This window comes from Bidens hawaiensis, unplaced genomic scaffold (genome assembly GCF_021521415.1).
Source record: "Bidens hawaiensis isolate Kalapana, Puna unplaced genomic scaffold, B.hawaiensis_p1.1 tig00029948_1, whole genome shotgun sequence".
Taxonomy (NCBI): domain Eukaryota; kingdom Viridiplantae; phylum Streptophyta; class Magnoliopsida; order Asterales; family Asteraceae; genus Bidens; species Bidens hawaiensis.
In genome coordinates this window covers 247,319-262,403 of record NW_027494984.1, presented here as the reverse complement: position 1 = coordinate 262,403, position 15,085 = coordinate 247,319, and the positions used below count along the sequence as shown (strand labels likewise).

The 15,085-nt window shown below is 39.6% G+C and overlaps 1 pseudogene across 1 annotated transcript; it reads right to left on the bottom strand.

Annotated features, from left to right (window-relative positions):
- Window positions 1-479: 479 nt before the first annotated feature.
- Window positions 480-14,495, bottom strand: LOC143579776 (uncharacterized; annotated as a pseudogene). The gene is made up of 7 exons (XR_013143519.1): window positions 14,268-14,495; window positions 13,639-14,162; window positions 12,088-12,869; window positions 2,677-2,759; window positions 2,428-2,608; window positions 1,385-1,887; window positions 480-1,304 (listed from the first exon to the last, which is right to left on the bottom strand). The product of XR_013143519.1 is annotated as an uncharacterized LOC143579776 (transcript).
- Window positions 14,496-15,085: the final 590 nt, after the last annotated feature.

Sequence of the window (15,085 nt, the reverse complement as noted above, 5' to 3'; positions counted from 1 at the left end):
CTATAAAACGATTACAATAAAGTGGCAGGCAAACGGGCAAAATCACAAGCATCTTTTTTATTTTGTTATCTAACCCGACTATTAGTGTTAATATTAAGAGAATAAAAATATAACATTAGCTTAGAAACTTAGTAACATGTCACTAAATCTAGAGAAATTAGTTAGCCGTAAAGGTTTCAGTGTTACCATAAATCCCAAAGAGTTTGATTAATCAGTGCCAGGGGACTTAGGAATAGATTATTAATGCCAAAACCCATAGTAGATAACTTAGGTGGATTTAGGAATAGATTATTAATGCCAAATACAGTCACTAATTTAAGCAACCATAACAACAGTTACATCCAATGACGAATACTGCCTCTATGAATTAACAACAAATTCACACTACTTACAACATTAGTAGTCAACTATCATATGAAGTGTCACAAATGTTAGCACACCCATACTTAGACCAGAGGAAAACAAACAACATCATCATATCACATGCTTCTTTCTCTGTTATAAACTTAAGATTTCGTGGCGTATACAAACATCACAAATGCCCTTGCACTAATTCCAGCAAGAAGGTAATAAAAGTAATCAATATGCCCTTGATTCAAGTTATCTGAGGTCCAACCATCTTGACCATTACCACTAGTCGTTTTAACAACGATTGAGATTATAAAACTACTCAAAAAGTTACCAATTCCAACAATACTGAGGTAAAGTGCTAAACCTATACTCTTCATATCACTTGGAATTAATTTGGTCATAAAAGAGTTCTTGCATGCCCACCAATGTAAACATGGTGTCAACTTCTATTAACAAACACTGGGGTAATAACCACCAAATCTTCATCGGGATCATTGCATTTGGATCATCTAATAATTCGTACTCACGAGCAATTTTGAGTCTTTTTGTTTCAACAATGGCTGCAACCACCATTGAAACAATAGATATAAAGATCCCGGTTCCAATTATTTGAAGCATTGTTATGGCAGAGGGTATGTTTGCAACGTCTCGTGTAAGAGGGACTAAAATGGTTTAATAGATGGGGACGGGGATGATAATCGAGAGGCCGATGAAAGATTGTAGTGTGGCGGGTGGAATTTCAAAGGTTGACCCGATTGACCGGTCCATGGTGACTCCTTGTTTGGTTAATAATGTGGAAGTTTGAGCAAGAACTATTCCATACCCTGAACAGCTGAGCCATATTGGAATTAGTCTAAGCACCTTCTTTGCTTCTTCCACCTCATCAACACTATAAACAGGTCCATTACATTTGACCCCACCCATTAGAGGAAACCAAAGCTTTATTAACAAATATGTCATAAACCCAATACAAACAGAGTATTAAAAAGTTATAGCATACTACATAATTAGAAATTAAGAATATATATATTACCTGACTTGATGAGGGATTATTCCATTAGCTTCCTCTTTTTCAGATATTGTTAAAGATGTAACCTTGCGATTCTGAGCTGCTATGCGGTCGATTCTTGCAAACACGTTTTTTTCTTGGGTGTTCTCACAAAACCGGTAAGTCATGGTTCCAAACAAGAATACTAAGAGGGCAAAACCCACGATAACACAAGGAATCCCAAATCCAAGACCCCAACTAAGGTTATCTTGAGTGTAACTTAGTATGAAGATCCCAACCGTAGGCCCTGCACACAATCCAAAATACCACCGGTTGAAGAACGAGCTTTTAGATTTGAGTTCTTCCTGATCGTCTAAATCAAACTGGTCAGCCCCAAAAGCCTTTCACACAGGGCTTTGAGCAAATGTCACAAGATATAAAAATATGAAAAACATAATAACTTGAATATTTGGAGAGCATGATGAGTCATCAATGGCGTTAACACAGTCGGATTGAATCAGTGTTGAAAAAGCCAACAATGCAAGTGCCTGTTCATAATTTATTTTGTGAAATAATAAAAACACTATAAGATATTTTTAAGAATAAGCAAAAATGAATCGTTAATACCTAAGAGCAATAAATCAAATTGGCAACAACGAATGAATTCAACAACCAAATTACTTTAAATAATGTTATTCACGAGAAAGAAGAAGAAAAGAACTAACAGTTAATAGCCCTAACTACAACTTATAACTAACCTTCAAATGGCTAACAAACTAACTAATCGCATTTACACAAATGACCCTTCAAGTTCAAAAGCTGACAGAAACAACTTAAACTTTCCTAAACCAGTTTAACTTCTCTCTTTGACTTCACAGTTTACTTTGTTTGACTTAACATAACATATTCTGTTGCAATAAGGATAGTTAGAAAGAAATCCTAGTAAAAGGATTTCTTCCTAGTTATTAATTATATTAAACCCTAACTAATACATTATAACTAATATATTAATCGCTAACATGCCTTAATCCTATTTGTTTAATCAGGTGATCTTTCAAATTTCAAAATGAAGAAGGAAGGATGCAAACCAGAATATAAAGCAAAGAAGCAATTATGATGGTTAGGTATCGACCGAGAAACGCGTCGGCGATGAAAGCTCTGACTAGGGGAAGAAGCGACGCTGTTCCGGCCCATGCATTAACGTTCTCAGCCGCTGCTGCCTGTGATCAAATTTTAACTGACTTGCAATTCTCTCTGCCACTTCCACACCTATATAAAACGTCGAAAATGAAAAGCTTATACTAATGTGAGTGGATGTTTTAGATGCCTAACGTTACCAATGACGAAACATGCAGATCACCAACAACCGGATTTGGATCTGAGGACTGGGTGACCTTTGTAGTCAACAACGCCGTGGACAAAGTTGTTGAGCAGTGGAGACTCGCAGCCGGTAATGTGGTTGCCATCCATGTCAATGTCCCTGTTGCAGTCTAAACTACTTCATGAAAGTGTTGCATGCATAATTGACTGTCCCCATATATAGATAATTAGAACATTCTTAGATAAATTGGCCATTATCCTTATGATTCCAAAAGGCCCACCAAAACCACGTTATGATTGAAAACTCATTTTCAACATTATGTCTTATAGTGAGAGAGTAAGGAGAGAAGTATTGCTGTGTTACCATAAGCTAAGTGCCAAGTGCCAACCCAATACAATAACAAATAATGGTTAATCTTTTGTCGAAACTGAAAACCGAACCGAATTCGAATCCGGTTTGAAACTATTTGGAAAAACCTTTAAACCGAATAAACCAAATTCTTCGAACCGATGAACACTCAAAAGTTTTAGTTGAGAACAATTTATAAATAGACTTGGTAACAAAATTTATATGTGCTGAGAGAGACTTGGGAAGATCATACCAGAAAGTTTTTTCAAGAACACAATTTGTCAAAATTATGGTAAGCACGTTAATAAAATGTACGAAGACGAAATGGATCTTTGAAAAAACCATAAAGTTTCCAGAGGCATTCGTATATACAACGAACAGAAGGTAGTTGCTTATATGTACATCGGTTGTAAGGCTATACAATTTACCAGCATATCTTGCAGCATACTTGAGTTTCAGTGAAAGCTTGCTCGGCCTCAGGCGTCCACTTGAATTGGCTTTTCTTTAAGCAATTTCTCAATGTGTTAATGAATGGGGTAGATTTGCTTGCATGGTTTGCTAGAAACCTGTTAATTGATACCAATATACCATTCAACTTTTGAACTTCCTTCATGGTGGATGGTGAGGGCATGCCGAGGATAGCCTCCACCTTTTCTGGGTTCACCTTGAAACCATCCTTGGTGACCAGAAATTTCCCTTCTTCCACGCCGAATGTGCATTTGCTCGGGTTGAGCTTCATGTTTACTTCCTTTAGGCGCCGAAGGGTTTCTTCGATGTCTTTGAGCATTTGTTTTTCCTCCCTGCTTTTAATCACCAAATCATCCACGTAGACTTCTAAGTTTTTTCCAATCTGCTCGTTGAAAATTGCGTCCATGAGTCTTTGGTAAGTGGCTCCTGCATTCTTCAAACCAAAGGGCATTTTTGTGTAACAGAAAACACCCTTGTCAGTTCTGAAAGCAGTCTTGTCTTCATCCTGTGGTGCCATTTGAATTTGGTGATAGCCCTTATAGGCATCCAGGAAACATTTGAGCTTAAATGGCACCACAGAGTCCACTTTCATGTCAATGTTTGGGAGGGGGTAACAATCTTTTGGACACGCCTTGTTGAGGTCCTTGAAATCAATACACATTCTCCATGACCCATTGCTCTTCCTTACCATCACAGGATTGGCTACCCATGTTTGGTATCGTATTGGGCGAATGATATTCGCGCGCAGTAGATCTTCTACTTGCTCATTCATGGCCTTTGCCTTCTCGTCTCCCATGACTCCTTTCTTTTGAGCAATTGGCTCTACAGACTTGAATGTGTTGAGAGAGTGCTGCGCCAGGTCTCGCGGAACCCCAGTCATATCAGAATGTTGCCACGCGAAGACTGACATATACGTTGTGAGCAATCTTTTCATTCTCATTCTTGTGTCATCTCATTCTTGTGTCATCTGATATCGTAGCTCCGATTGTGATTGTCTGTTCTGGGAATTTTGGGTTGAGAATCCATTCCTCTGGCGCGTTGCTTACCACTGGAAGCTTCATTCTCCCTTCTCGAGGTATACTTGTTACTGCGCATAAATGATCTCGATACACAAATGTTACTCCTGTTGGTGTTGGGAACCCCAACGCGCCATGCGCTGGTGATGGTATGGCGTTGAATTGGGCAATCGTTCCTCTACCCAAGATCATACTATGGCATGAAGTGGTGGGCAAGACCAGGAAGTTGACAATTTTAGCTCGCTTGTGCTTCTCATCCCCCATAGTTAGTTCGAATTGTATCTGACCTAGGGGGTGAATAATTTCGTTTGAGACACCCGAGATTGGTGCACTCACAACTTCGAGCCTTGCTTGGTCTTCTGGATCCAACTTCCTGAAACATTGCTCATACATGATGTCTGACTCACTACCGGTGTCCACCAGGACTCTTGACACCTCATAATGAGCGATGTGTGCAGTGATGACTAGAGGACTGCTGATAGACGGGCCTCCTCTGATTCTTGGAAAGATTACTTGTTGCTCGCCCCAATCCCCTTGGATTTGCGCGCTTCTCTTCCTCGATCTTTGCCCTTGTTTTCTTCCTTCAGCTACACAGATTCTTTTGAATTTTTTACTGGCTGAGGCTCCGTCTGGTTGTTCATTCTCTGGTCTTGGATTTTTTACCAGGTGAGCCAATTTGCCTGATTTCACATCCTTTTCGATTGCATCCTTCAAATGATGGCATGCATCGGTGTTGTGCCATGTGGATTTGTGAAATTCACAATATTTGCCACTGTTCGGTGGTCCCTTATGGAGTAATGGCCTGGGGCTTTTAAACTGGACATTCTCTGTGCTTAACACTTGCGAAGGCGTTTTGGTGAGGGGAGTCTATATTCTTGGTAGAGGTCTGTTAGGCTCTCTGCCACCTTCCTTCTTGTCACCTTCTCCGCGATTAAGAATGTCTTTTTGGGGTGGAGGTGAACTTTGTTGCGCTTGCTTTTCTTCGGGAGAATAATTGGTTTGTTCCAACCTGGACCATACGGAGTTTTGTTTGCCCCTCCTTTCATTTTTGCGTGGTGCTTCTGTTCGATGCCCTTTATCTCTTGCTCTGTCTTGGGCAATTTGTTTTTCATTTCGCGCGAAGACTCGCGATGCTTCCATAAGCTTAGCCCAAGTGGTTGGCATGCCTTCTCTGCTCACGAGAGCTCAGCGAAGTTGATCACTGCGCGCACCTTGTATAAGAGATTCCTGATTGAAACGAGTTATGTAGTCTTCAATGGTTTCATCATTTCTGCGTACGCAGTGCATGATGTCATCGGGGTCGCGCGTGTGTCTGCGCTGCTGTATAAAGTGAGCCTGGAACTTTTCCAATAGCTCTTCGAACCCATCGATTTGTCCTGTCGGCAAGCTTTCGAACCAGACACGCGCTGCACCCGTGAGGCAGCGAGCAAACATGTGACACCATGTTGGCATCGTCCAGCTTTCTAAGTTTCCAGTGTTATAAAAACCTTGTAAGAAATCATCTGGATCTGTTGTACCATCGTACTTGCCTAAACCACTTGGCATCTTGGTTTTGTGTTGAATGGGAGCCTTCGCAATGCGCTCAGTGAATTTTGAATGTTTTACCAAGATGGCTGGCCTATATGGTGTGGTTACGTCCACTTGCGCTTTCGCTTGTGGGTTGTATGGTGTGTATAAATCCATATCAGCTTTGGCTCCAGGTGCTATGTGCATGTGTGCGCGAAGCTGTGAACCTCCTGTATGAGTATCTCGCATCTTCTTCATGCTGTGCACCTCTTCCTCATCACTAATATCAGCTTGTTCGGTGTGAACAGAATGACCGTCTTCCAGCGCGCGCGTCTTTTTTGCTGTTCCCTGAATGGTTTGTTTATCAAATGCGAGCCTTTGTGTTAAATCGGCTAACTTTTTGTGTTTTACCAACTCATTGTATTTTTCCATTAGACGCCGTTGTTCGTTTATGAGCCATTCTTTAGGGTCATTGGTTTCAACTTCCGAGCCCATTGGTCCTTTTTGTTTTGTACCAGTCAGATTTTGGAACGTGAGATCGTCTAGGGGAGTTTCAGTTTGATCATGAGGTGTTGTGTTGAAGGGATGGTTACTGGTGGTGTGCGCAGTGTCACGCGGCGCCCTCAGAACCTGATGTCCCTCATTAACATCCTCAAGCTCATTATCCTCCAGAACTTGATCGTTGTTTTGAACACCGGAAACCATGGTGAAGATTTTCAGAGAGAAAATTGATGAAATAGTGGTTTTGTTGCCGTTGTAACAGGTGATGGCGCCAATGAAGAAACGTGTATCGACTTACTTGTATACGATCAACGTTCCTCGGGTACGAGTATGCTATATCACCGATGGTTTTCCGAGATACGGGTTCTTCCACCTACAAACGAACAGCACCGTGAGCTTACCCCTCAGAAAGGGACAGATGGGTCCTCTTTGGGGTAACCCTCCGGTGTGAGAATAAGATATTGCAGGAGAAGATAAGAATGTGAAAATGAGTAAAGGATTCAGAATATATTTCTTGCCTTAACCCCAACTGTGGAGGTGGTGTGGTATTTATAGTATTAGGGTTTCCAATGATTGGTAAGTTTAATTCTAATTAACGTATATCGAACATGTTAAAAACAAAAGAAAGATTAAGGTAAGTTTAATTCTAATTAACGTCACCGATGATGAAATATGCAGATCGCCAGCAGCCTTTATACTTTTAAATCAAAATGAGTTGTTAAGTTTCTAATTTTTAAATCAAAATGAGTTTTTAAGTTTATGCCCGTACGTAGTACAAATCAAAATACATATATAAAATTTAGATACGTGAATAATGAACCTAGTCTCAGGAGATTGGAAGGAAGAATAGAAATAGATAAACACTTTAAGGTTTAATAATTGAGATGAAGATGGATAACGGAAAATCTATATAATCTATACTATATATAATGCATGAAACATGGGCAAATTAAGACACCTATATTTTAAGTAATTCACACCTTATAACGATTAAGGTACATCTTTTATAACATGTAAGATAGGGACAAACTTGTCCATTAGAAAATATACATGAAAAAAGTTACAACATTGCCCCATCATCTTTACTCAACTTTTGTAAATTTAAAAAAGTAATACAACTTTGAACCTTCATCTTAACTATGTATTCTTTTTTATTTTAATTGTAACTAACTTCCCACCAACAATTTTCCAACGGCCGTAACTTTTTCATACGTTAATACATTTTTTTAAAAATTACACCATAAAAACGAGCATTTTAATGTCTTTAATTTGGGTATGGTATTGCTATAGTTTTTTTCAATTAAAAAATTAACATGTTACATATAGGCGTTCACAATTCAGTTTTAACGGTTTCTAAGTTAAATAGTGAACTAAACCGTTGGTTTGATTTTTTTCATTGAAAACGAAAACTAAAGCGTCGAAAGTTAAACTGAATCGTTACTAATGGTTTGGTTTCACGCATTGAGTTTCAATAATAAGTTTACAGTCCGGTCCGGTTTTATATGGCCTGTTTTTGGTATCAACCGTAAACCGAACCGTTTTCCAATAATAAGTTTACAGTCCGGTCCGGTTTTATATGGCATGTTTTTGGTATAAACCGTAAACCGAACCGTTTTCTATGGTTTGAACATTCAGAAACCAGCTAATCAAAAGTGGTGATTGGTTTAAACGATTTCAAGATTTCAAACGAACTTTGAACATCCGTAATTGTTACATGATTACTAGGATTTTGGTTTCCCGCAGCATCGCGCGGGCACCCGTCTAGTAATATATATACACAAAACCGAACGTATGATATATAATTTACCTACTTTGCAGTACCACACCGTCTAAAGCCTCTTTTATACATCGAACACTTGTAAGATGTCTTAAATTTAGTTAAGAGAAGAGGCCCGCAATCCCATTTGTAGATTAAATGCAGTTTGACACGTTTAAAATGATAGTGACACTAATGGTGTTAAGTGAGCAAGTGGAGTATGAGCATGCAGTAGCTGAAAGATAATATTCTGGGTGATCAAGTTAAAGTTTTTTTTTTAGACAGCGATCGTAACATTGGCATGGATCACGACGACGACACCAACAAATTCTGCTCTATATTCTGGTCTGTTGCCCGTTTGCCTTTTATTTTGTCAGCAACCAAGGATTTACAAACGAAATACCCAAATCAATTTTATTAAACCCCAAATTGATTATACATATTCAACATTTCTCTCATCAAAATGATGGAGAACAATACATACGAACATACAAAGAACACTTAAGATCAGAAATAGAAGTTGATCTTAAGACTAGATCTGTATAAACAGCTAACTAACAGTGATAACATATACTTTTCTAATGTTTACATCTGCACACCAACTTTCCAAACCTTCACAAAACATAACAACTAATAATTAAAACATTTTACCAAATATATGTTCGCTGTACTGAATTATAAAAATGAGTCTTCATAATTTTTAGCATATTTCGATATAAAAGAATATAAGAAATATTTGTATTGAAACAGGCACTTGCATGTCTGGCTTTTTCAACTTTGATTCCATCTTGTTGGAATATATGGTCGGTTCGAGTCAAGTCAACGCGCTTGGATTTGCGCTTCGATATAAAAGAATATAAGAAATCCCCTTGGATTTGCGCGCTTCTCTTCCTCGATCTTTGCCCTTGCTTTCTTCCTTTAGCTACACAGATTCTTTTGAATTTTTTATTGGCTGAGGCTCAGTCTGGTTGTTCATTCTCTGGTCTTGGATTTTTTACCAGGTGAGTCAATTTGCCTGATTTCACATCCTTTTCGATTGCATCCTTCAAATGATGGCATGCATCGGTGTTGTGCCCTGTGGATTTGTGAAATTCACAATATTTGCCACTGTTCGGTGGTCCCTTATGGAGTAATGGCCTGTGGCTTTTAAACTTGACATTCTCTATTCTTAACACTTGCGAAGGCGTTTTGGTGAGGGGAGTCCATATTCTTGGTAGAGGTCTGTTAGGCTCTCTGCCACCTTCCTTCTTGTCACCTTCTCCGCGATTAAGAATGTCTTTTTGGGGTGGAGGTGAACTTTGTTGCGCTTGCTTTTCTTCGGGAGAATAATTGTTTTGTTCCAACCTGGACCATACGGAGTTTTGTTTGCCCCTCCTTTCATTTTTGCGTGGTGCTTCTGTTCGATGCCCTTTATCTCTTGCTCTGTCTTGGGCAATTTGTTTTTCATTTCGCGCGAAGACTCGCGATGCTTCCATAAGCTTAGCCCAAGTGGTTGGCATGCCTTCTCTGCTCACGAGAGCTCAGCGGAGTTGATCACTGCGCGCACCTTGTATAAAGGCCACGTGCAAGAGTTGTTCAATGATGCCTCCAATTGCAAGAGATTCCTGATTGAAACGAGTTATGTAGTCTTCAATGGTTTCATCATTTCTGCGTACGCAGTGCATGATGTCATCGGGGTCGCGCGTGTGTCTGCGCTGCTGTATAAAGTGAGCCTGGAACTTTTCCAATAGCTCTTCGAACCCATCGATTTGTCCTGTCGGCAAGCTTTCGAACCAGACACGCGCTGCACCCGTGAGGCAGCGAGCAAACATGTGACACCATGTTGGCATCGTCCAGCTTTCTAAGTTTCCAGTGTTATAAAAACCTTGTAAGAAATCATCTGGATCTGTTGTACCATCGTACTTGCCTAAACCACTTGGCATCTTGGTTTTGTGTTGAATGGGAGCCTTCGCAATGCGCTCAGTGAATTTTGAATGTTTTACCAAGATGGCTGGCCTATATGGTGTGGTTACGTCCACTTGCGCTTTCGCTTGTGGGTTGTATGGTGTGTATAAATCCATATCAGCTTTGGCTCCAGGTGCTATGTGCATGTGTGCGCGAAGCTGTGAACCTCCTGTATGAGTATCTCGCATCTTCTTCATGCTGTGCACCTCTTCCTCATCACTAATATCAGCTTGTTCGGTGTGAACAGAATGACCGTCTTCCAGCGCGCGCGTCTTTTTTGCTGTTTCCTGAATGGTTTGTTTATCAAATGCGAGCCTTTGTGTTAAATCGGCTAACTTTTTGTGTTTTACCAACTCATTGTATTTGTCCATTAGACGCCGTTGTTCGTTTATGAGCTATTCTTTAGGGTCATTGGTTTCAACTTCCGGGCCCATTGGTCCTTTTTGTTTTGTACCAGTCAGATTTTGGAACGTGAGATCGTCTGGGGGAGTTTCAGTTTGATCATGAGGTGTTGTGTTGAAGGTTTGGTTACTGGTGGTGCGCGCAGTGTCACGCGGCGCCCTCAGAACCTGATGTCCCTCATTAACATCCTCAAGCTCATTATCCTCCAGAACTTGATCGTTGTTTTGAACACCGGAAACCATGGTGAAGATTTTCAGAGAGAAAATTGATGAAATAGTGGTTTTGTTGCCGTTGTAACAGGTGATGGCGCCAATGAAGAAACGTGTATCAACTTACTTGTATACGATCAACGTTCCTCGGGTACGAGTATGCTATATCACCGATGGTTTTCCGAGATACGGGTTCTTCCACCTACAAAACGAACAGCACCGTGAGCTTACCCCTTAGAAAGGGACAGAGGGGTCCTCTTTGGGGTAACCCTCCGGTGTGAGAATAAGATATTGCAGGAGAAGATAAGAATGTGAAAATGAGTAAAGGATTCAGAATATATTTCTTGCCTTGACCCCAACTGTGGAGGTGGTGTGGTATTTATAGTATTAGGGTTTCCAATGATTGGGCTCAGACCCAATTAGGGCCTTTTTGGCCTCCTCCTATTGCTTCGCGCCACGTGTACTTAGGACACCTGGTGCTTTTTCGTTGATTATTCTCTGACCAAGGTATTTTACCTGACCCATGTGCCATCACGTGGTGGCACATGGGTTTTGCTGAGTTGTCCACCCTTCATTGGCAGCTGTCAACATCAGCACATTCTTTATTCCTTAAAAGATACCTTCTGGAAGGTTGTCTGATGAGTACAATCATGGTTGTCCTTATCCTTATTTGGATTAGACTATTGTCTCATTTGTTGTGTTGTCCTTTATGCGCCTATCCCGGGGATGCGCAAGGTCTTCTCTTTATTCTCACGCGCAGATGTTTTATGCGCAGATGTGATATGCGTGAGCATGTGATATGCGTGAGCATATGTGATATGCGCCACGCGCAGATGTGATATGCGTGAGCATATGTGATGCGTGAGCATTTGTGATGCGTGAGCATATGTGATGCGTGAGCATATGTGATATGCGCCACGCGCATAGGTTTTGGCTTTGTGTCTTCGTGACATCCTGATTTCAAGCCTCTTGTCTATATCTTATGGGTTGACCCGCCCCGCTCGATGTTAAGGCGGGTGCATACCCCTTCACACATGAACATATCTTCATAATTTCATCATTAGCAAACATCAGAAGGCTAATCTTCAACCTTACATGTGTTTTGATTAAAATCCACTAGTAAAAACAAGGTACATCTAGTAATTTAAGCAACCATTACTACGTTGACATCCTGCAGTATCTTTGAACATCAATCGACAACATATATTCATGACTTATAACATAACTCGGTAACTATCATACAAGACCTTTTGGTCAGCTACATGCCCCTTAATCCATTATAAACATAAGATTTTGCAACATATAGAAACATCACAAATGACCCTGCACTGACTCCAGCAAGAAGGTAGTAAAAATAATCTATATGCCCTTGATTCAAGTTATCTGAGATCCAACCATCTTGAGCGTCTCCACTAGTCGTTTTCTCAATAATCGAGATTATAAAACTGCTCAGAAAGCTACCAATTCCCAAAACACTGAGGTAAAGTGCTAAACCTATACTCTTCAAATCACTCGGCATTTGGTCATAATAGAATTCTTGCATACCCACAATTGTAAACACATCACCAGCTCCCGCCAACAGACATTGAGGTAATAACCACCATATCTTCATCGGGACGGATCATCCAGTAATCCATACTCACGAGCGATGTTGAGTCTTCTTGTTTCAACAATAGCTGCAACAATCATTGAAACAGTAGATATAAAGATCCCGGTTCCAATTCTTTGAAGCATTGTTATGCCAGAGGTTATATTTGTAATTGCACGAGTAAGAGGGACTAGAATGGTGTCGTATATGGGAATGAGAATAATAACCGAGAGGCCGATGAAAGATTGTAGTGTGGCTGGTGGAATCTCAAAAGTTGACCCGATTGACCGGTCCATGGTGGCTCCTTGTTTGGTGAAGAATGTGGAAGTTTGAGCAAATACAATTCCATACCCTAGACAACTAACCCATATTGGAATTAGTCTAAGAACCGCCTTCGCTTCTACCACCTCATCAATGCTACAACCGGGCCCATTTGACTCACTAGGGGAAACCAAAGCTTTGTTAAGAAATCTGCCATTAACCCTTTATCAACAAAACATTTAAACTTATTCCATGCTACATAATATGAAAAGGTCAGTTTGGGTTGATAAACAGGTCACAAGAGTAAAAGAAACTGGTCAAGGACTTGAATGGGCCGAAAGTCGCCCTGATGGCTAATTATGGTTGTGTTATAAAAGTTTGGTTAACACAGATGGCGAATTATTTATAATTTTTTTTAACTTTTTGGTAAAAGAAAACTAAAGCTGTACACTTTGTACCCGTTACCCACTGTTTGTCCACCTCAATTCGACCTAAACACTAAACACGAGTTGAACATTACGTAAGTTTTTGTACTTATATTTATTTAAAGCAATTTCCAAAATCAATACAATAAATGAATATAAATAATTTATTTACTAACTAAATGTCATAATAGAATTATCCAAAGAATGTGCAGATTTGGGTTATATATTTTTATAGTTAACAGGTCGAAAAGTAAAATTAATAATATGTAAACCGAACAAGTAACAAGAAACTGACCATAGGACTTGAACGGGCCGAAAGTATGGGTGTTAACCAGGCCGAGTTTGCAGGAAAGTATGTATGTTAAACGGGTCGAAGTTGCAGAGGAACGAACCTGAACACGACCAGAACCCGAAAATTGTGTCAAACATGTCCGAAAACAACACACATATTCGCGGTTGGCCCGAACACCCGTTGGACCCGAATGTTTTTTATTCTTTTTCACAGTTAATCTGTTTCCACTGGTCAAAAGAACTTTTCACTTTTGACCCATTACCTGAAATCTTGAGAATCTTGATGATGCATTCTTCCAGATGCTTCCTCTTCTACAGATATTGCTAATGTCCGATTCCGAGCAGCTGTAACAAACACTCGGCTGATTCGTGCAAACACGTTCATTTCTTCAGTTTTTTCGCGAAACCGATAAGTCGTGGTACCAAACAAGAATACTACGAGGGCAAAACCCATGATAACACAAGGAATCCCAAATCCAAGACCCCAACTAAGGTTATCTTGAATGTAACTCAGTACGAAGATCCCAACCATAGGCCCTGCACACAATCCAAAATACCACCAGTTGAAGAATGAGCTTTTAGATTTGAGTTCTTGAGAATCGTCTGAATCAAACTGGTCAGCCCCAAAAGCCTGCACACAGGGCTAGTGTCCACCTTGAGCAGATGCCATGAGATATAAAGATATGAAAAAGATAATAACTTGAATCTTTGGAGAGCATGGCGAGTCATAGATAGCGTTTACACAGTCGGATGGAATCAAAGTTGAAAAGGCCAGCATTGCAAGTGCCTGCAGTTGATAATTTGTTTTGTAAAATATTAAAAAAACAAAAACACTATAAGGTATTTTGCATTTTTAACCATCTGTTATAAGCAGTGTTGTAAAAATGCGAACCAGAATATAGAGCAGAGAAGCAATGATGACAGTGAGGTATCGACCGAGAAAAGCGTCGGCGATGAAAGCCCCGACGAGTGGTAGAAGCGAGGCCGTTCCGGACCAGACGTTGACGTTCTCAGCCGCTGTTGCCGTGGATTGCCCCAAGGGTCCGGTCAAGTAGGTGATCAGATTTGAACTCACTCCATAATATGCAAACCTCTCCGCCACTTCAACACCTGCATGCATGCATGCATATATATATAATATATATATATATATATATATATATATATATCGAACATGTTAAAAACAAAAGAAAGATTAAGTTAAGTTTAATTCTAATTAACGTCATCGATGATGAAATATGCAGATCGCCAGCAACCTTTATACTTTTAAATCAAAATGAGTTGTTAAGTTTCTAATTTTTAAATCAAAATGAGTTTTTAAGTTTATGCCCGTACGTAGTACAAATCAAAATACATATATAAAATTTAGATACGTGAATAATGAACCTAGTCTCAGGAGATTGGAAGGAAGAATAGAAATAGATAAACACTTTACAGTTTAATAATTGAGATGAAGATGGATAACGGAATATCTATATAATCTATACTATATATAATGCATGAAACATGGGCAAATTAAGACACCTATATTTTAAGTAATTCACACCTTATAAAGATTAAGGTACACCTTTTATAACATGTAAGATAGGGACAAACTTGTCCATTAGAAAATATACATGAAAAAAGTTACAACATTGCCCCATCATCTTTACTCAACTTTTGTAAATTTAAAAAATTAACTATGTATTCTTTTTTATTTTAATTGTAACC